General features: G+C 40.8%; 1 long non-coding RNA gene across 1 annotated transcript; it reads left to right on the forward strand.

The window, feature by feature from the left end:
• Window positions 1-336: 336 nt before the first annotated feature.
• LOC120437637 lies at window positions 337-14,315 on the forward strand. Its single transcript, XR_005611309.1, has 3 exons — window positions 337-1,047; window positions 13,686-13,788; window positions 14,250-14,315. It is a non-coding gene; the product is annotated as an uncharacterized LOC120437637 (long non-coding RNA).
• Window positions 14,316-24,108: the final 9,793 nt, after the last annotated feature.

Consider the following 24,108-nt stretch of genomic DNA (forward strand, 5'->3'; position numbering starts at 1 on the left):
CACAGTGGACTTAAACCTTACAGCTGTGATGAGTGTGGAAAGTCTTTTACCCGGGATGGAGACTTAAAAACACACCAACTCATCCACAGTGGACTTAAACCTTACAGCTGTGACTTGTGTGGAAATTCCTTTACCCAGGCTGGAGGCTTAAAAACACACCAGCTCATTCACAGTGGAGTTAAACCTTACAGCTGTGACTTGTGTGGAAAGTCTTTTACCCGGGCTGGAGCCTTAAAAACACACCAACTCATCCACAGTGGAGTTAAACCTTACAGCTGTGACTTGTGTGGAAAGTCTTTTACCCGGGATGGAGGCTTAAAAACACACCAACTCATCCACAGTGGACTTAAACCTTACAGCTGTGATGAGTGTGGAAAGTCTTTTACCCGGGCTGGAGGCTTAAAAACACACCAACTCATCCACAGTGGATTTAAACCTTACAGCTGTGACTTGTGTGGAAATTCCTTTACCAAGGCTGGAGCCTTAAAAAGACACCAACTCATCCACAGTGGACTTAGACCTTACAGCTGTGACTTGTGTGGAAAGTCTTTTACCCTGGCTGGAGGCTTAAAAACACACCAACTCATCCACAGTGGAGTTAAACCGTACAGCTGTGATTTGTGTGGAAAGTCTTTTAGCCATTGTCAAGGCTTAAAAAAACACCATGTCATGCACAGTGGAGTTAAAGAGTACAGCTGTGAATTGTGTGGTAAAGCTTTTGCTCAAAGGCACGGCTTACAGAAGCATCTAGTTACCCACTCTGGAATTAAGGCGTACAGCTGCGACCTTTGTGGAAAAAGGTTCAGCAACAAACACTACCGAAATATTCACCTGCGGATTCACACTGGACATGATGTTTACTTCTGTGATCAGTGTGGGAAACTGTTTACAACAGAAGCACAGTTAAAAATACACATGTTTAGCCACACTGAGGAGAGACCTTATAAATGTGACCTGTGTGAGAAGACTTTTAAATCTCCACATCACCTGAAAAAACACCAACGGATCCACACCAGCAAGTAACTCTACAAGTGCAGTTACTGTGAGGTATGTATTTATGTTTTATCCTGTAATTTTAACCTGATTTTTTGGACGAGCCTGATCAGAAAACCTGATATGAAACCTGACCTGATGAAAATATTGAATGAACTGTTTGGAAAAAGTAGAGTCACATTTTGCCAAGTATGCTGAGTGTTAAAATGTAAACAGTAAAATGTAATTGAACGTTGGCAGAGATGGATCCAGTTCTCAGCCCTGTCGTCACTGTGGTGGTGGGAAAGAGTTTCTTTGTAACCTCTGAGGAAATACCTCCAATCATCAACGGGACCTAAAACCACATCAACGTAGACACACTGCAGACAAAATGAACTACTGCAAAGAATGTGGGAGAGGCTTCCACACACCAAGTACATTAAAAATACATGAACTCTTCCACAGTGGAGTCAAAAAGCACATATGTGACCAGTCTGGGTCATCCTTCACCACTGCACGTGAGCTTAAAGAAAAAGCAGAAGCGAATCCACACAGGAGAGACACCATACAAGTGCAGACACTGTGACAAAAGCTTCTCACAATCAGGTCATCGTAACAAACATGAACGTACACACATGGAAGTGAACTTCAGCTGTGACCAGTGTGACAAGAGCTTCAGGAATCTCAGTTCATACTCCGAACACAAACGATTCCACGCTGTAAATAAACTGTTTCACTGTTACCAATGTGCAAAAACATTCACTTCATTATCTGCTCTGTGCAAACATCAGCCTGATCATGCAGGACTGAAATCACTGGATCACAATGAATCTGAAGAGAGAGAAAGATCCTCTTCTGGCTTCATGGTCAGACTTAAAAACCTTGAGATCAGGCTCCAGAGTTCAGATGGAATCTCCTGTAAAGAGTGTCAGCTGATGTCACACTTGGATCTGATGAGGTAGCTCTGATTTCTGGACCTGCAGTGAATAATCCTGAATGTTACGTTTAGGAAGCTGCATGTATAGGAAGGAATGTATAGTAGGAATGTCTTTTTTTCTCTTTGTTTAACCAAACTGGTATTCTATCAAAAATCACATATGGATATGTAAATCATTTCTTTTATTTGAGCTTTTTTAGCTTTTCCAAAATTAACTTATTTTTTATGTATTCATTGCATGTTTCACCTCAGTTAAATTTCAATTCTTCATTCATATTTAATCTTTTGCTGTGGTAAAATCTTCTCTTAAATCATTTTTCTCCCAAAACTGCAAATTATTACACAGCAGTTGCTCTTAAAACTTCCAAAATGAACTAAATCTGTCCACCAGTTTTGAAACAACAGCTGCTGTGACTTTATGTCCAGAAAAAAGAAACTCAAGCTGAACTGGTTTTGGGCTGTACTTCCATGTAATTCCATGGGTTTTTTTTACCAGAAGATGGAGCAGTGAGGCTGTGTAACCTTAATTTAATTAGGGAAGGAACACAATATTCACAGTGGCAGCAAAGAACTGTTAAATGTTAAAAACAGCAGCACACATCAGGACCATTTTAAAGATCACATGTGACTACTTTTAGTTAATTCAAATCCTATTAAACATCTTTTTTTTGGCTCCTCCTTTCACTTTAGTGTATTTACTGTATCCTTTGTTTGTCCACGTTGTTTTTTAATGAATTCATTTTGATCCACATGTTCTGTGGTTGTTTTCCTGTTGATCTGAAGTTTGTATTATGAAATCCTGATAATGTTAAAGCGTTAGTTATATTTGATGAACTCTGTGTAAAGTTTATCTTATTAAACAGTTTGGTGTGAAAAATAAACAAATGGTTTCACAACAAGTAGTTTGAGCCATGATTTCAGATTCAAACTAATTTAAATGTTTTTAGTGGTACATGTGGAGGTTTATCAGAGGAGGAGACTTGGCTGCTCTCGGCACGGTACATGCAGCTCATTAAAAACCCTGAAATGATCTTAAGGAAAAGATGTTTGATTTTTCTTAAAAACAAGATGTGGGCATGAAGTTTTCAGACAGTGTGTTTAAGATGCTTTGTGATTAACATCTCACACATTCCAATAAAGCAGATGTTCCTGCATTGCAACAGTAGTTTGCAGATGTGTTCATTCCCCCGACCATCTGCAAGACTCTCATGCAGCACCAATTTCAAACGCAGCCTGGTGTGAAAGTGCGTTCATGGCCCTACAGGTTGCCTGAGCACAAGAGACAAATTGTGCAAAAGGAATTGGCTGAAATGGTGAAAATGCTGTTATCATAGGATGAAATGAGGATTTGTTCCTCAGTGTTTGGTCTCCTATGCTTATCTGGTTGCCAGATGATTTGTCCCAGCTGTTGAGAGGGGCCGGTTGTCTTTAAGGTGCTTCCAGGTAATTAAGAAGTGAGCGCAGGGTTTTATACGGTTCTGTGATGATTGTCACAAAGTGAAGGTCTCATGGTTTGATCCTTATCCCATGCCCCGGGTTGACCTGACTGTATAAGCGTCATAAAAACAAGCAGTGCGCTTGTTTTTATGATGTTGGATTTAACTAACGCCTACTGGCAGATTCCCTTGTCTGCAGAGGCCAAAGACAAAAACGTCCTTCTCTACTCTGTATGGTTCGTACTATTCGTCACACTTCTGTTAGGCTTGTTTGAAGCCGCGGGCATTTTTCAGCACCTCCTGTAGCGATAGCTGCGTCCTCACACTGCATATGACTGTGAGGCAGGGGCGATCGTGGCTCAAGGTACAATGTAGCTTGCCATCAAAATGGGTGAATGACTGGATATGTAAAGCGCTTTGGGGTCCTTAGGGACTAGTAAAGCGCTATATAAATACAGGCCATTTACCTCACACTGCATATGCTGTTTGCTACCTGGATGATGTTGTCATTCATAGTGATACCTCGTTGGAGCATGTGCAGTGGGTGGTCACGGTCCCGAAAGTGTGTGGTTGGATGGAGGGACCTAGAGTATTTGGGTGCAATTTAGAGCTGGGCATGTGGATCCACACGTAGATAAAACAGCAGCCATCGCATCCTGCCTTTGTCCCAACGCAAAAAAAACCATCCTGGTAATAATGAATTACAATAATTCCGACTAGAAGTAAATGCATGAACGAGTTTTTCAGCATCACTCTGAGACAGGATATTTCTGATTTTAAAGATATTGCAGCAATGGAAGAAAGCAGTCTTAAATATTTGCTTTATATTTCCATATTTCCTGGTCAAAATGACTCTAAGATTCTGTATAGTGTTACTTGAGGCCACGGTATTGCATCCAGAAAAGGATAACATCCTTATGTTAAAGGAAACTTGTACCAATAATATGTTAAAGGAAACTTGTATTCTTATATTACTGTCTGTACTCTCATAGTGTTTAGCTTCATTTAAACTTAGTGTGTGTGTATGACATGAGGAGTATGATTGAAACCATAGGGAGGAAGCTGCACAAATAAAAGTAGAAATGTTCAAGGCCACATACAGATATGGCCAACGAACTCACCGAACTCACGTATCTTCAGTCTCCATATCTTAAGTCTCCATATAGGGAGTTGTTTTTCATACTTTGTATGCTAAGAATATGATACAAGCTTTTTGCCTATATAATAAAGAACACACAGATGCCTCGGCGCGGATCCTCCGTGACACGTCTTGTACACGTTGCTGTGTGGAGACTGTGTTGGGGCATTGGCCATGTACATGTAAAAAGCGCTGAGTCTGTGTTTCTTGCCTCCTGAGTTTTCTCTTAACACCTTAGTTGTTGATAAAATTGGCACAGAGCTTCCCCCATGCATTACCAAAGATTTACATCAAACTCATCCCATTCTTGATTGCTTTAATGAACATTTTTCATTGTCACAGTTTGATACTGATGATTTCTTGTGAACACTCCTTTAGTTTAAACCCAGTGACAGTATGAAGTTATTATGGTTTTTTTCATGTAAGTATCTACACTTATACTATCTATCTATACTTGGTCTGCATACTTCGAGGCCCCATTTGAAGGCTGATTTCGTCACAACATAGGCCAGAATTCATAGTGCAGTGGTGGCTGTGGCTATTTCAAAAAAACAAAAAAACAAAACAAAACAGCAGACGGCAGAAGAATAAACTTTTAAAAGCAAGAATTAAATTTTAGCTCACTTATATATCTGCGAAGAACGTTAAAACATTACTGTTGGCTACATGTCCACAAAGTTATGTATAGGGGTGGGTTTTGATTATCGATTAAAATCGGTTCTAGCTTGGATAACGTGATATCGATTCATTAAAATCCTGAATTGATTTTTTAATATAAATTTATTTTGACCAAAATGCCAGAATTTCAGGTTAAATCTCACAAAATTTTAACAAATAACAACAACCAAACAGCTGAAATAGTAAATGAGAGCAGGACCTCGATTCTGCACAAAGATTGTAAACACAAAGCGTGGATCCACCGACGGATCAGAATCAGCGAGATGTCGCCTTTCTCTCCCGACAGCATGGACACGGTCGGGGCTGAAAGCCGACAGCTCGCTGATGTTTCGGTGGGTCCGTGCTTTGTGTTCACGCCCTTTTACCACTAGATTCTGAAGCTGCAGGTTTTATCTCTCTCCAAACAATATTGACTAAACCAGCAGCAAAAGAAGATCCAACCCTTCACATAAACATCGTCATGAATTCCCTCTTACTTTTGCTGTTTTGCTTCCACAACAATAAAATCACACTTCATGCACAGCTCTTTCTCTCTCTCTCTCTGTCTATGTGTACTTCAAGAACAGTTTCTTGTCAAAAAAAATCTGTTTTCTACATTATTCGCTTGTTTATTACGCACAAGTCTGCCGTTGTTTACAGCGCTGTCAACTGCTGTTTTTTTCCTGTTACTTACTTCTGAAAAGAAAGTCTCATTTCTGCTGTTCAATAGGATACTAAACAAATTCAAACTTTTGAAAATGTCCGAAATTTCAAAACGGAATATATATGGAATATCTGTCCATGCAGACAATATTGATTTGTAACTTAAAATTTGTGATTTTAACTAATAATCTAAACTTCTTTATTTGGAGCACAGATCTACAAGAAAGATAAGTTACTGAAACGTGCTTGTGCATTCCTTATCACTCTTTGGCAATATTGTGAGTAATGTTAAACTTAAACATCATCTCTGCCTCCTGATAGTTTCCTGCTGCCTGCCACTGAAGGCAGTGGGGAGAGGTAACAATCAGGCAGTGCATTTACCGTGGCATGTAATGTGTTATCAACCTTTTCATCTTTTCTCATTACCCACAGCTACATCCACTTCTGCCGGGCTTAGGCTACTCACTAGGGCTGAGTATCGTCACTGATTTCTATAATCGATTTGATTAAATTCAATTTTGACTCAGACAGTTAGAAATATTACAATTCTGATAATTTATCAATACTGACACTTGTGAGACTTCATCAGAGGTGAAAGCATCACAGCAGATTCCTCTGTGTCAAACCACAGAAAAACATGAAGGACATTTTCCTGGCCTGACTTTTTATAGCAGATATCTGCTTCAAAATATTCTGCAAGCTAATCACTTTTCAATTTGGCATAATAAAAAAAAAAAGTATTAAACAGCAAAAATCAAGCTCTCTGTTGGTCAGAGAGGAACAAAACCTGCAGCTCAAAATCAGTAAGATTTCGACTTTCTGCCCCATCTGCGTGTCCATGTTCGTTCCATCGGGTGAAAAAGTCGACATCTTACTGAAGCGTCAGGTCCACGCTTTGTGATCATGTCTTTGTGTGGAATCTGCAGATTTGCACAGAGATGGTAAAATTAGAATTAGGGATGGGTACCGGTATCTGGTGCCATGATGGCACCGGTGCTCACATAAACGGTAGTAACCACACCGAAAAGCAGCGCACATTTCGGTGCTTTATTTCGTTGCTTTTTTTTTTCCTGAGCTGTGACACACTTTAGATTGTAGCCAATCATTTTACGTTTCCGACGATAGTAGGCAGACTCAGGTACGTACGTTCTTTTAGAGCAGAGCTACAGATTAAAAACGCCCAAGGCGAAGCGGTCAAAGTCTGGCTGTACTTCACAGCAAAAGATGCAAACTCAGCAGCCTGCTACAAGTGCTTTAAGATGATACTGTGCAAAGGTGAAACCTGGCGACACATAGCGTTTTTTTAAAATGCGCCATATTTGATGGCTTGCTGCGAGACCTCACACCGTGCACATCTACTGCGGGTGGGTTGGCTGTTATCGGACCCGGAGTTAGCAACATCCCCCAAAAACCCGAAAAGGAGAGTCCTGGCCCCTAGCCCTGCCAGTGTAGCAGAAATGATGACGGATGATGATGGCAGCAGCAGCTGTTCTCTGGGTGAGTAGGTTAATGTTGTTCGTGTGTAATTTACGTTGAGTAGGCTAACCACATTATTACATTAACGCATGTAAGATGAACTAGTAAACACCGTCGTAGTTACATGCGGCTGTCTTCTTGTTTGATGGCAGATACTGCCTTCACCCTGGCCAAAAAGGCTAAAATGACCAAAGAAAAAGTGGAAAACAGTTAAACATGAGAGGTTTTTGGACCAAGTTTGTGATTTTTCCATTGTTTAAGCACTGCTTCCAGCCAAGAATGATACCATATATGCCCTATAGCTGCAGAAAAGGCTAACATTGTTATCTTTTTACAAAAAAAACAGCTGAACATGAGAGGTTTGAGGACCAATTTTATGTTCTCCATTCTTTAAGCACCGGTTTGAGCACCGTTTAAGCACCGGCACCATTTCAAAAGTACCGGTTTGGTACTGGTATCAGATAAAGCCTAAACGATACCCATCCCTAATTAGGATGACTGATAACGGAGACGAAGACAACAGACAATACATTTGTAAACCTTGCCTTAAATTGCAGGTACATTCCCTGTAAAGGTTCTGGTTTCCTTACTTAGTAAGGCATGTTCACTTCCTGCCATTTATGGGCTCGCCTACACTTGTATATGGTGCACCATTAAAGGTCTTAAGCCAGTCCAGCCCTAGACACCAAGAACCACCAATGCACCAATGCCTGAGGGAATCAGCCACCGGCAGGGACTGTGGTGAGGGAGAAAGGCCTCCATATGTTGGAGAGCCTCTCTGTTCCCAGAGAGGTGGTGTCTAAGACCTGACCTGACATATAGATATAGACGTACAGACACACACAGACACAAACGTGCATTCCCACCCTCATGCACGCATAAACAAATACTCGGCACTCACAGACACAAATGGACACTCTACACACAGTGTCACACTAGGGCTGTTCGATATAACGATATATATCGGATGACGATATAAAAACGTCTATCGTTTCATTTTACGCTATCGTTTGTTTCGTGGTGTCGCAAAATAAACTGTTAACGGCAATATCTTTTAATTGTTTTGATGGTTACTGTAGTGGCTATATTAATTTCTTAAAGTTATCTCTTTCTCTTATATTTTATATAACCACACTACGGACGGACAAGCGCCTGTTTTTATGCATTGTGGTTAGCAACAACGACGGTAACAGCAGCACGTGTCCACTTGTTCCACTTAGCTCAAGATCCTGTTGACATTTTCAAAATAAACACAATCAAGTGAAAGAGCAGATTATTTACGGATGAGAAGTTAAAAAAAAGAGTCGCCAGGTGCTAAAAAATAAACCTTAGACTCAAACGTTAGAACAGGCTTTTCCCCGCAGCACGCCGTGTAATAAATACTCACAAAGAAAACGGCCGTTACAACTTATGTCTAAAAATGTATAGTTTCATGCATCGGTTAAAACACTCGACTCAAGCTACATGACGCCCAGCTGGAAACACTTCCCGCAAGTCGCGCTGCCCGAGAGTCACTGAATTTACAGAAAATGTTAAAATTTTGTGATTTATACTGTTATTGGGACGATAGAATTCTTATATCGGGATAGGAGATTTTGGTCATATCGCACAACCCTATACCCTGGACGGGTCACCAGTCTGGCGTAGGGCTAACACACAGGGACAGATAACCATTCGCGCTCACATTCACTCCCCCATTCACACCTATGGGCAATTTGGATTTTTCAATTTACCTATCCCCACGAGCTGCAGCACGGTGGTTGGCACTGGTGCGTCTTTATGTGTGGAGTTTGCATGTTCTCCCCAGGTACTCCGGCTTCCTTCCACTGTCCAAAGGCTTGCATTTTGTGAGGATAGGTTAAGTTAAGACTGAAGAAGTAACTTGAGTGATGAAACGTTTCTCCCACAAAATGCTACGTCCAGATGAACAGATTCAACTTTAGGGGATTTACTTTCCTAGATGATTGAGAATGCATCAAGTCAGTCCTGGGTACATTCAGGAAAAGCTGATCAGCTGACTTAAGAGAGCAGGTGGGTGTATACGGCAGTAGCAGCTCAGAGATATAAGATTGGACTAGACCATAGAGGGCTTTAACGCAAATAAAAGAATTTGAAAAGGAATCCTAAAAGAAATGTGCAGCAGGTGAAGTGAAACTGAAATAGGGGAAATGTGCTCAAACTTTGGAGGTGCAGCATTTTGAATCTTCTGTAGATGTATGAAGCACTGACCCATATATAAAGTGCATTACAGTAATCCCATCGAGTGCTAGATAACCTTCTCAAAGTGCCTCTGTGAAAGAATTGGCTTTATTTTAGCCAGCTGCCTCAGCTGAAAGATGCTTGATTTTACCACTGGCTTAATTTAACTGTCAAGCAATGCTGTGTTTTCTCAGTATAGATCCAAGAGAGAGCAGATGCAAAGAAAAGAGGAGGGGGCCTAGAACTGAGCTCTGTGGGACACCACACAAGAGAGGAGCGGAGGACGACACATGGTCACAGAGACTGACACAAAATGTTTGCCCTGTCAAGTAGGACCTGAACCACTCAAGTGCTGTACCCGCCCAATGCTCCAAACGACAGAGTAAAATACATGATCCACGGTATCAAATGCAACTGTCAAATCTAAAAGCACAAGAACAACACAATTCCCAGTATCAGTAGCTAAAAATATGTCATTAAAATTTTTTAAACGGGCTGATTCAGTGCTATGAGAGGGTTTAATACCAGATTGGAAAACGTGTAAAACATTTTGCTTTTTCAGGAAGGTCATCCATTGACTGTAAACTCTCTTTTCAAGAATTTTGGAAAGAAAAGGTTGTTAGAAGAAAGGCCTATAATTTTCAAGAATCGTGGGATCAAGAACTACAGTATGTTAAAAATTTTGGGGGCTACATCTGACATCAAACTATAGTTTACCAGCTTGAGAACCAAAGGTCCAACTGTAGGTAACACCTCTTATAAGAGTTGAAGAGAGACAGCATGATTTGTAAATTATAAATTTTTAAAGTGCAAAAAACTTCCTCAGGCTGCACAGAAGGGCTTGATAGAGTCAGTATGTGTTGCACTGAGAACAGAGTTAATAGTTTTAAATAAAACATGCAAGTTGTTACAGTTTCACACAATACTGTCAGATAAGTGTTTTTTTGTATTGACGCTAACAGTCTTTTAGCATCTGGAATGACACTTGTAAATTGTCCTTTTTCCACGTGTGCTCAGCTCAACAGCACTCGTGTCTGACAGCTCGGGTCGTGTCGTTCAGCCAGGGCTCAGATTTAGTTTTAGAATGCCTGGATTTTAATGGAGCCATGTCCAAAGCAGTCTGGCAGGTGGAATAAAACCATGACCTCAGTTCTGTGGTCTGGCTGCATAAAATCTCTGGGATTTTGCAGTTCTGGTTAAAACTGTTGAAAACTGCTCAGCAGTGGAGGAGTTAAAAACTCGCTGAGCAGCAGTGTGAGGTTTAACTGAGGTACAGGCAAGAGGAACTTCAAACATCACAGCACTGTGGTCACAAAACACAGCATCACAGATCTCTACATTAAAAAAACAAATAAAAAACACACAACATGAGATAAAACAAGATCAAGTGTGTGTCCACATTGTGGGGACAGGTCACACATTGCACCACATTAAAAGAATCAATAAGGCCTTAAAAGCCCTTTGCCATGGGCATATCAGGACAACACACATGGATATTAAAACCCCCAACAATACAAACACAATCATATTTTGGCATGTATTCAGCCAAGATGTCAGCAAAGTCCTTCACAAAGTACTTATTGTATTATGTATTTAATTTTATATGTTATAGAAGTGACAGATTTTTAAAGCGAGGCAAATTATTGTGATTTTACAATTGCAGGATGATCTACTAACAGTGTGTTTTAATCTCTCTATGAAGAAGCCACTCCAGTTCAGTAAAAATCCGCTTGAGAGCAGCTGTGAACAGCTGACTGTTCGATGTGCTAAAGAACAGAAAACATTATTTCCCATCAGACCATGAGCAACATTCAGGCATGTAACACAGTAACACTTTTATTTTTTACATATTCAGCAGAGAGAGTTAGCTGTGTGCACTATCCATCCATCTTCATCCGCTTTATCCGAGGCCGGGTCGCGGGGGCAGCAGCCTAAGCAGAGAGGCCCAGACCTCCCTCTCCCCAGCTACCTCCTCCAGCTTATCAGGCCAGCCGAGAGATATAATCTCTCCAGCGTGTCCTGGGTCTGCCCCGGGGCCTCCTCCCGGCAGGGCTGGACTGGGACAAAAAATCGGCCCGGGCATTTTGACTAGAGACCGGCCCACCAGTTATTATAGGAAAAACCATAAAGCCTTTGAATGAAAACAAACGCTGTTGTCACAGTGATGTACACTGTCTTGTTGGTATATATGTATCAGTCTAATAAACTTAAACCTACGCATCCCCCTATTCTGGTATTCTAAACAGTACCCGAAAGTCGACTGCTTGGTCAAGTTAACCTCCTGAACTATCTACAACACATGGTGAAAACCTGAAATTAAGACAGAGAAGACTAGAGGTGAGACATGATCATTACTGATTACTGATGACAGATTTAGGTATATTTTCATAAACTATTCATTTGCCACATCAATAAACAGCATGGCAGGGCAAAATATTTTTTCTAACATGGCAACCTTTAAAAAGTGAAAGGAGACAAGACAGGTGAGAAAGAATAAAACTTAATTGACTTTTTGATGGCATTTTACACACAGTACTGGTACAGAATCTAGAAAATGTGGGAAAATGCTGGCATCATAAACAGTACTTAGCTACTGAAGAAATTATGATGGGACCCTAAAAAATACTATGTTCAATAATGGATTTCTATACATTTTACATCAGATGAAAATGTTTGTTGTAAGATTCAGAGCGATAAACAAACAAGAGAGAAAAGCCGATCAGCTGATCACTGATCAGTTTCATGATTGAAGTAGAAACAGGAGAGAGAGGAGGGAGGAGAAGAGGCAGCTGTGCAGCAAAGACACAGAATAACTGCAGCTTTGTGTCTTTTTCATTGTAGCTGAAATACGGGACAAACTGTGTTCCTTTTCACCTCAATACGAAACGCGTAATATTTTCTCTGAATACGAGAGTTGGAAACTCTAATAACTAACCTTATAAATAAGATAAAACAAGTTCAACATCAATAATATCATAGCACCCGCCCAGCAGTATAGAAACGAGTTATTGTAACTGACTGTAAAAAGTCAGCATAACGAAAATAAACTCCACCTAAACTTGGTTTATATCTGACCCAGATAGACTGCACGTCATAACTTCTTACCTGAAGTTCAGTTCACCGCCTCAGGTCTCTGCTCCTCCTGCCTTTCCATCATCCGCCTGCCAGTGTGTTGCATCTCCTGGCCTCCACCACCTTGTCACATGCCCGAACCACCTCATCTGGCTCCTTTCGATGTGGAGGAGCAGTGGCTCAACTCTGAGCCCCTCTCGGATGGCCGAACTTCTCACCCTATCTCTAAAGGGGAGGCTAGCCACTCTTCGGAGGAAGCTCATTTCTGCCGCTTGTATCCGCGATCTCTGTGCACTATTAAAATAATAAGAAGCGTAATTAATTTCAGCTTCATTTAAACTGTATTAACCCCCAGGACATGAAGCCACAGGTACAAGCGTGGGGGAGGGCAACCTTTGCGAAAAATATAATTTTTGTTATACTTTATTTTCTCTTGCATAAAGTTAAGAGCATGTATATTGAGAAGACAACACTAATATATTTGCCACAGGCTATTTAACCCTTTAAGACCTACCATAGAACCAAGTCCGCCAGAGCTTATCTTTCTGTTTTTACATGCTGTACTGCCATTTGTGGGAGCATTTCAAGTTTCCATATATTAATACAACCGTTATAGCCCAAATTTTAATAATATGTATGCATTAGGTCCATATAGAGCTGGGCGATAGAATGATAACGATATGTATTGCGAAATAACTTTTTCTCGATATGAAAATTAAACTATTGCGATAGGCCTCATCGTACCGGTACTGGTATCGGATAAAACCTAAACGATACCCATCCCTACGTACAACCACCCTTTACCTTGTCTGGGTGGAGTACGTGGAATCTAATGAGGTGCTTCAGGTGGCTGAGTTTATACTGCTACCATTGAGTGTGAGCCGGACTTGTGGATCTATAGAGCTCCATATATACAGGGTGTAGCATCCACTGGGTAAAGGCAGTGATATGCAGGGGGGTCAGTGGCTTTTCCCTTTCAGGTTCTTGTGTCAACTGATGACGTTCTTGTTGTAGCTGCTTCTCGGGTTCCACATTGAAGTTTCATAGGTATTGTTGTCACTGAGGAGTTTAGTCATGTTTGTTTGCTCTGCTTTTTTTTATCAGGGATAAAATGCATATACTTTTTGTGTCCCAGCTGAGTAACAGGAGAAGAGTCTGGTGGAGCAACAGAGGAACAATTTCAGCCATTTGGACTCAGCTCAGCCACTACAGAGGAAACAATGACTTCAACACAAAAGGTGAGAAAAATATCACTGTTATTAAAACTGTGTGCTCAGCTGGTTGGTTTTTAAAAACGTGTTAACAGCAGCTTTATCTTTTCCATCCTGGGCTCCTCCATATACACAGAACCTACATTCACAAACAAAACACTCAGAGGTTACAAGAAAATACAAACATATTTTCTTATCGGCACACATTGAAACAACAATGTGTGCCGAAACAACAATATCAAAAATTGAACTCACAATTTTTTATAATTTTTTATAAGTAAAATATTTTCTCCACTTATCAATATGTATTTTTCACTGGGACTCTCATTGTAGCACATCATTGAAATGTGATGCTATCACCAGAAGGTGGTGGTAACACACCTACAATGTGTTTGTTGACATGTTTGATTCCACTGATGGAGGGAGTTTCAGTTTGTTCCACAACTGCATTTCACTCACTGCCTCTGTTTGTATCTCTGTCACTGCAGGACCAACATGGAGCGAGAAGTCAGCGCTCTCAGGAGGCCGACAAACCTCACAGAAGAAAGGGAGAGAAAACCTACAGCTGTGATGAGTGTGGGAAGGATTTTACCCGGGGTGGAGACTTAAAAAAACACCAACTCATCCACAGTGGAATTAAACCTTATAGCTGTGACTTGTGTGGAAAGTCTTTTACCCAGGCTGGACACTTAAAAAAACACCAACTCATCCACAGTGGAATTAAACCTTATAGCTGTGACTTGTGTGGAAAGTCTTTTACCCAGGCTGGACACTTAAAAAAACACCAACTCATCCACAGTGGAATTAAACCTTATAGCTGTGACTTGTGTGGAAAGTCTTTTACCCTGGCTGGAGGCTTAAATGCACATCGGCTCACCCACAGTGGAATTAAACCTTACAGCTGTGACTTGTGTGGAAAGTCTTTTACCCGGGCTGGAGACTTAAAAAGACACCAACTCATCCACAGTGGATTTAAACCTTACAGCTGTGACTTGTGTGGAAAGTCTTTTACCGAGTCTGGACACTTAAAAACACACCAACTCATCCACAGTGAAGTAAAACCTTACAGCTGTGACTTGTGTGGAAAGTCTTTTACCCAGGCTGGAGGCTTCAAAACACATCAACTCATCCACAGTGAAGTTAAACCTTACAGCTGTGACTTGTGTGGAAAGTCTTTTACCCGGGGTGGAGCCTTAAAAAGACACCAACTCATCCACAGTGGATTTAAACCTTACAGCTGTGACTTGTGTGGAAAGTCTTTTACATATCGTGAGGGCTTAAAAAAACACCAACTCATCCACAGTGTAGTTAAAGCACACTATTGTGACTTGTGTGGTAAAGCTTTTGCTCAAAGTCAAAACTTACAGAGGCATCTAGTTACCCACTCTGGAATTAAGGCGTACAGCTGCAACTTTTGTGGAAAAAGTTTCAGTGAAAAACACTACCGAAATATTCACCTATGGATTCACACTGGAAATGATGTTTCCTGCTGTGATCAGTGTGGGAAACTGTTTACAACAGATGCACAGTTACAACAACACATGTTTAGCCACACTGAGGAGAGACCTTATAAATGTGACCTGTGTGAGAAGACTTTTAAATCTCCACATAAGCTGAATAAACACCAACAGATCCACACAAGAAAGTAACTCTACAAGTGCAGTTACTGTGAGGTATGTATTTAGTTTTTTATCTTGTAATTTTAACCTGATTGTTTGGAACAAGTCTGATTAGTAAACTTATGGAGTTATACTGAATGAACTGTTTGGGAAAATGAAGAGTCGTTTTCGCCCAGTAAGCTGAGTGTTATAATGTAAACAGTAAAATGTAATTGGATGTTGGCAGAGATGCTCTTTGTTTCAGGCGACATTCAGGATAAAAATAAAAAAAAGCAGAGCAACACAGATGGATCCAGTTCTCAACCCTGTCGTCACTGTGGTGGTGGGAAAGAGTTTCTCTGTGACCTTTGTGAAAAAACCTCCAATCATGAACGGGACCTAAAACCACATCAACGTAGACACACTGGAGACAAAATGAACTACTGCAAAGAATGTGGGAGAGGCTTCCACACACCAAGTACATTAAAAATACATGAACTCTTCCACAGTGGGGTAAAAAAGCACATCTGTGACCAGTGTGTGTCATCCTTCACCACTGCATGTGAGCTTAAAGAAAAAGCATAAATGAATCCACACAGGAGAGACACCATACAAGTGCAGACACTGTGACAAAAGCTTCTTACAATCAGGTCATCGTAACAAACATGAACGTACACACATGGAAGTGAACTTCAGCTGTGACCAGTGTGACAAGAGCTTCAGGAATCTCAGTTCATACTCCGAACACAAACGATCCCACACTGTGAATAAAGTGTTTCACTGTTACCAATGTGCAAAAAACATTCACTTCATTATCTGCTCTGTGCAAACATCAGCCTGATCATGCAGGACTGAAATCACTGGATCACAATGAATCTGAAGAGAGAGAAAGATCCTCTGATTTCTGGACCTGCAGTGAATAATCCTGAATGTTACATTTAGGAAGCTGCATGTATAGATATGTATATCAAGTTTATGTTTTTTCCTTTGAGGGATTTTAATTCTCTAAAATGTTATCCCTGTTACATTTTAGTCTTTGTTCCCTTAGGACACAGTAGTGTTTAGTAGTTGTACTTGTTAGTGTATTATTAACGTTATAGGAATGTCTTTTCTTTCTCTTTGTTTAACCAAACTGGTATTCTATCAAAAATCACATATGGATATGTAAATCATTTCTTTTACTTGAACTTTTTTAGCTTTTCCAAAATTAACTTATTTTTTATGTATTCATTGCATGTTTCACCTCAGTTAAATTTCAATTCTTCATTCATATTTAATCTTTTGCTGTGGTAAAATCTTCTCTTAAATCATTTTCTCCCAAAACTGCAAATAATTTCACAGCAGTTGCTCTTAAAACTTCCAAAATAAACTAAATCTGTCCACCAGCTTTGAAACAAAACCTGCTGTGACTTTATGTCCAGAAAAACGAAACTCAAACTAAACTGGTTTTGGGCTGTACTTCCATGTAATACCTTTTTTTTTTTTTTTTTTTTACCAGAAGATGGAGCAGTGAGGCTGTGTAACCTTTATTTAATTAGGGAAGGAACACAATATTCACAGTGGCAGCAAAGAACTGTTAAAAACAGCAACACACATCAGGACCATTTTAAAGATCACATGTGACTAATTTTAGTTAATTCAAATCCTATTAAAACATCTATCTTTGGCTCCTCCTTTCACTTTAGTGTATTTACTGTATCCTTTGTTTGTCCACATTGTTTTTTAATGAATTCATTTTGATCTTGATGAATTTAAGTGTTTTTAGTGGTACATGTGGAGGTTTATCAGAGGAGGAGACTTGGCTGTTCTCGGCACGGTTCATGCAGCTCATTAAAAACCCTGAAATGAATTTAAGGAAAAGATGTTTGATTTTTCTTAAAAACAAGATGTGGGCATGAAGTTTTCAGACAGTGTGTTTAAGATGCATTGTGATTAACATCTCACACATTCCAATAAAGCAGATGTTCCTGCATTGCAACAGTAGCTTGCAGATGTGTTCATTCCCCCCGACCATCTGCAAGACTCTCATGCAGCACCAATTTCAAACGCAGCCTGGTGTGAAAGTCTGTTCATGGCCCTACAGGTTGCCTGAGCACAAGAGACAAATTGTGCAAAAGGAATTGGCTGAAATGGTGAAAATGCTGTTATCATAGGATGAAATGAGGATTTGTTCCTCAGTGTTTGGTCTCCTATGCTTATCTGGTTGCCAGGTGATTTGTCCCAGCTGTTGAGAGGGGCCGGTTGTCTTTAAGATGCTTCCAGGTAATTAAGAAGTGAGCGCAGGATTTTATATGGTTCTGTGATGATTGTCACAAAGTGAAGGTCTCATGGTTTGATGCTGAATAAGCACTGCTTGTTTTTATGATGTTGGATTTAACTAACACCTACTGGCAGATTCCCTTGTCTGCAGAGGCCAAAGACAAAAACGTCCTTCTCTACTCTGTATGGTTCGTACCATTCGTCACACTTCTGTTAGGCTTGTTTGAAGCCGCGGGCATTTTTCAGAACCTCCTGTAGCGATAGCTGCGTCCTCACACTGCATATGCTGTTTGCTACCTGGATGATGTTGTCATTCATAGTGATACCTCGTTGGAGCATGTGCAGTTGGTGGTCACGGTCCCGAAAGTGTGTGGTTGGATGGAGGGACCTAGAGTATTTGGGTACAATTTAGAGCTGGGCATGTGGATCCACACGTAGATAAAACAGCAGCCATCGCATCCTGCCTTTGTCCCAACGCAAAAAAAACCATCCTGGTAATAATGAATTACAATAATTCCGACTAGAAGTAAATGCATGAACGAGTTTTTCAGCATCACTCTGAGACAGGATATTTCTGATTTAAAAGATATTGCAGCAATGGAAGAAAGCAGTCTTAAATATTTGCTTTATATTTCCATTAAAGGAGAAATCCTGGTCAAAATGACTCTAAGATTCCATATAGTGTTACTGGAGGCCAAGGTATTGCATCCAGAAAAGGATAAAATCCTTAGTTGTTGATAAAATTGGCACAGAGCTTCCCCCATGCATTACCAAAGATTTACATCAAACTCATCACATTCTTTGTTGCTTTAATGAACATTTTTCATTGTCACAGTTTGATACTGATGATTTCTTGTGAACACTCCTTTAGTTTAAACCCAGTGACAGTATGAAGTTATTATGGTTTTTTTCATGTAAGTATCTACACTTATACTATCTATCTATACTTGGTCTGCATCCTTCGAGGCCCCATTTGAAGGCTGATTTCGTCACAACATAGGCCAGAATTCATAGTGCAGTGGTGGCTGTGGCTATTTCAAAAAAACAAAAAAACAAAACAAAACAGCAGACGGCAGAAGAATAAACTTTTAAAAGCAAGAATTAAATTTTAGCCACTTATATATCTGCGAAGAACGTTAAAACATTACTGTTGGCTACATGTCCACAAAGTTATGTATAGGGGTCAGTTGTGATTATCGATTAAAATCGGTTCTAGCTTGGATAACTTGATATCGATTCATTAAAATCCTGAATTGATTTCTTAATATACATTTATTTTGACCAAAATGCCAGAATTTCAGGTTAAATCCCACAAAATTTTAACAAATAACAACAACCAAACAGCTGAAATAGTAAATGAGAGCAGGACCTCGATTCTGCACAAAGATTGTAAACACAAAGCGTGGATCCACCGACGGATCAGAATAAGCGAGATGTCGCCTTTCTCTCCCGACAGCATGGACACGGTCGGGGCTGAAAGCCGACAGCTCGCTGATGTTTCGGTGGGTCCGTGCTTTGTGTTCACGCCCTTTTTCCACTACATTCCGAAGCTGCAGGTTTCATTTCTCTCCAAACAATATTGACTAAACCAGCAGCTAAAGAAGATCCAACCCTTCACGTAAACATTGTCATGAATTCCCTCTTACTTTTGCTGTTTTGCTTCCACAACAATAAAATCACACTTCATGCACAGCTCTTTCTCTCTCTCTCTCTGTCTATGTGTACTTCAAGAACAGTTTCTCGTCAAAAAAAATCTGTTTTCTACATTATTCGCTTGTTTATTACGCATAAGTCTGCCGTTGTTTACAGCGCTGTCAACTGCTGTTTTTTTCCTGTTACTTACTTCTGAAAAGAAAGTCTCATTTCTGCTGTTCAATAGGATACTAAACAAATTCAAACTTTTTAAAATGTGCGAAATTTCAAAACGGAATATATATGGAATATCTGTCCATGCAGACAATATTGATTTGTAACTTAAAATTTGTGATTTTAACTAATAATCTAAACTTCTTTATTTGGAGCACAGATCTACAAGAAAGATAAGTTACTGAAACGTGCTTGTGCATTCCTTATCACTCTTTGGCAATATTGTGAGTAATGTCAAACTTAAACATCATCTCGGCCTCCTGATCTGTTTCCTGCTGCCTGCCACTGAAGGCAGTGGGGAGAGGTAACAATCAGGCAGTGCATTTACCGTGGCATGTAATGTGTTATCAACCTTTTCATCTTTTCTCATTACCCACAGCTACATCCACTTCTGCCGGGCTTAGGCTACTCACTAGGGCTGAGTATCGTCACTGATTTCTATAATCGATTTGATTAAATTCAATTTTGACTCAGACAGTTTACCAGCTTGAGAACCAAAGGTCCAACTGTAGGTAACACCTCTTATAAGAGGTTAAGAGAGACAGCATCATTTGAAAATTGTAAATTTTTTTCCAGTGAAAAAAACTTTCTCAGGCTGCAGAGAAGAGCTTGATAGAGTCGGTATGTGGTGCACTGAGAGGAAAGTTAATAGTTTTAAATAAAACATGCAAGTTGTTACAGTTTCACACAATAATGTCAAATAACTGTTTTGTGTTTTGTTTTTTTGTTTGTTTGTTTTTTGACGCTAACAGTCTTTTAGCATATGGAATGACACTTGTAAATTGTCCTTTTTCCACATGTGCTCAGCTCAACGGCACTTTTCGTGTCTGACAGCTCGGGTCGTGTCGTTCAGCCAGGGCTCAGATTTAGTTTTAGAATGCCTGGATTTTAATGGAGCCATGTCCAAAGCAGTCTGGCAGGTGGAATAAAACCATGAGCTCAGTTCTGTGGTCTGGCTGCATAAAATCTCTGGGATTTTGCAGTTCTGGTTAAAACTGTTGAAAACTGCTCAGCAGTGGAGGAGTTAAAAACTCGTCGAGCAGCAGTGTGAGTTTAACTGAGGTACAGGCAAGAGGAACTTCAAACATCACAGCACTGTGGTCACAAAACACAGCATCACAGATCTCTACATTAAAAAACAAAAAACAAAAAACCCAAAACACAACATGAGATAAAACAAGATCAAGTGTGTGTCCACGTTCATGTGTGGGACAGCACACTTAAAAGCCCTTTGCATATCAGGACAACACACATGAATATTAAAACCCCCAACAATAGGAACACGATCTTATTTTGGCATGTATTCAGCCAAGATGTCAGCAAAGTCCTTTACAAAGTACTTATTGTATTATGTATTTAATTTTATATGTTATAGAAGTGACAGATTTATAAAGCGAGGCAAATTATTGTGATGTCACAATTGCAGGATGATCTACTAACAGTGTGCTTTAATCTCTCTATGAAGAAGTCACTCCAGTGCAGTAAAAATCAGCTGGAGAGCTATGGAACACCAGGACTGCCATAATGAATTCATTAAATACACCATTAAATAATTAATTAAATGTGGTAATAATTATTTAAAATCGGAAATAATTAATTACATAAATAGTTACGACACATGTAATTAATTAATATTTTACACATTTTATTGACATATTTAATTAATTAATTACACAATTATTTCCACATTTAAATAACTGTTTAATGGTGTATTTAGTTAATTCATTTTGGCACAGTTGACTCCTTCAGGTCTCACCATGAAATAATTTTATTTGTCAACCTCACCCATCAAACTTTTGACTTATCGAGTCAAAACCATTGCTTTGGCCTGGTGGCCATTGTTTTTAGCACACAACAACCGGCATGTGGAAACTAACAGAACTGAACTTTGAAAAACCCTGTTTGTGTGTCACCAAATACCGTCTTAAATTATTTGTAGCCGAGAATGTAGTGGTTTAATCTACAGCATAAAGAACAAAAGAATATATCAGTCTAACGCAACACTGTAACAGAGATGAACGTGTCATTTTGTCGCAGATCAAAGTGGAATGAAAGTAATTGGTTGAACAGATGTTCGTGATCTGTGTTTTCTCCATTTTCATCAGTGTATGAGACTCAGCAGCAGATTAGAATAAAAGTTATACATTTAATAAATCACCAAATGAATACATGATCGAACCTGTTCCGACAATTTGAGTTTGTATTCCCTCAGCTGCAGTGCGTCAGCCGGATGCTGGAGTGGGTGAGCATCTTTGACAGTTCTAGCGTTAAGCCAGTGAAAGTCATTACAGATTCTCAACTCACCGGACGTCTTCCAAACTAAGACCAGTGGTGATGCAAACTCACTGCAAGACTTCCGAATTATTTCTCGTTCCTCCATGTCATTCAGAGCCTGTCTTAGTTTTTCCATAATGCGTCGGCGGCACACATTGGCATGGCAACCGGAATGGCTTGTCGTCCACAACTCGAATTCGATGTAGGCAGCCGTTAGCCTTGCCGCAATCCAGCTTGCCTCTCGAGAAGATAGACTCAAACTGGGCTATGAGGCCAACCAGTTTCTCTCTGCCAGCCGGCAAAACTGCACATGAATCAATGCCGATATCAGACAGCCCCAGATTTTGCAGTACTGCATGTAAGTTGCTACAACCACTTGTCACCTCCTGTGAGGGTGAATCATCTGGCAGAGTGGAAACATTGGTGACTAGACTCTGCTTATCATGGCGCCAAGCTGAGCCAGTAGACTGTTGCATGTTCTGTTCCAAGTAGGAGCCATTGGGGGTTAAAATTCTGCACAGGGGGACACGTCAGCCAGCTTCATGTTCCGTTTCAGGGTTATCGGCTTGTCAAAGGGATTCAGCACTTTCACAGGGAGCCAGCCATCACTGTTTAGATGCGCTACAGTTCTCCCAACCATAACTGACCTCGGACCAGACCTCGACCCAATGGGCTCTACAACTACAGCACTGCCCACCTCCCCACTATTCACTAGCTGCAGCCTGCCCCAAACCAGGTGTTCTGTCAGGGGCTCTAATGTTACAGCTCTCTTTAGCTTGACAGTTCTGATCTTATCACCAACATGCCCTGGGGCCACCACTCCTGACATTGAACTCAACAGATTTTTATTAGGCTGTTCTTCAACACTCAGAGTCTTGCTGCATTCCTCTCCTAAATCTCCCTCTCCCCTCAGGCGATTACCCAGATATCTCATTAGGTTACTGCCCAGAATGAGGTCCTCACTCTGCCCTGCGACCACCAACATTGGCACAACTTTGCAACCATACATCTCCACCGTAATGTCACACACACCTGATGGAACTGTCCTCGAACCACCACAGCCAATCAGGACAACATCAGTGGGTTGCAAGGTGGGGGTCTGCAGCACTGCATGATGTAATAGTTGGGGCATCATATTGGTACTGAGGGTGCAGGCCATAGAGCCACTGTGAAGCATGGCTTTAACAGACACTTTGCCACACAGGGTCACATTTTCATAGAACAGCTCATCATGCTGTTTTAGTCTGTGTGTGTTCTGAAAAATCGGTCGCCGACTTAACTGGTGCTCCTCACAAACAGTGTGGTATACAGATTCTAAATCATCAAAATCACCCGTTTTTGGGGGCGATTTCAGGCCTAACACTTGCCCCCTCCACATGTAGGCCATCTAGTTTCCCAGCTCCTGGGTGGCTGGTTCAGGCCCCCTCACTTTGACAGACACGGCCCTGGGGCATTGAGCCCGTGTGTGGTCGCCAGCATGGCAGATGAAACACAGCTGATGGGCTCTACAGTGGTAATATGTAGAGCGTTCACTGTCACCACAAATCACGCAAGGCACGATTTTGTGTGTTTGGTTCCAGGGGGCCCTTACATCATCGTTAGCAGGCAGCTTTGCTTGTCGAGGCTGTCGCTCCAGGACTTTCTCTAACAGGGCTATCACATGATCAAGAGGATCAGTAGATGGTTGTGCATTAAAGTCGACAAGTGGTGCTGAGGTAGAGGTTGATGATGGTGTAATACACTTACTGCTGCATGTCATCTGCTGCACATTAGGACTCACCTCCTGGTGCTGAAAACTCAAGGCACTGACTGCACTAAACTGAGGGGTGCACTTCTGGTCCTTGCCATGCTCCAGCAATTTCTCGTGCACATCAGCAACCGTCCACTGCTGCAGGGGCTTGCACTTGAAAATAAGAGACAGTTCTGAGTCTGGGCAATGACGGATAAACATAGCAGTCAGCTCTTTTGTCAGATATGCAAAGGACTTATTTTGTCTCTTCAGACAGTCTTCTGTCACCTCCATTGCTCTGTTCAACCTGAGCCAGTAATCAAACGGTGTTTCACCGGAGTTGGGTAGTGTTGCATAAAAGTCAGCTAAAGGCATGCTTGAACAGGCAGTGTCACTAAAGTGCTGCTTTAAGATCTCAAAAATGGGCTCTGGGCCCCTCTCAAGACACACAGATGGCTTACTACGTATGCCCACCTTGACTATTTCTCGTGCCCTCCCCAGCAGTTTACTTGGCACATCATCAGCTTGTTCAGCAACTGGTACCCCTCTTCTCTTAAAAAAAGTCATCATCATTTCCTCCCATTCCTGAACACTGCATGTATCACAGCCATCCCCTCTAAA

Source organism: Oreochromis aureus, linkage group 3 (genome assembly GCF_013358895.1).
Source record: "Oreochromis aureus strain Israel breed Guangdong linkage group 3, ZZ_aureus, whole genome shotgun sequence".
Taxonomy (NCBI): domain Eukaryota; kingdom Metazoa; phylum Chordata; class Actinopteri; order Cichliformes; family Cichlidae; genus Oreochromis; species Oreochromis aureus.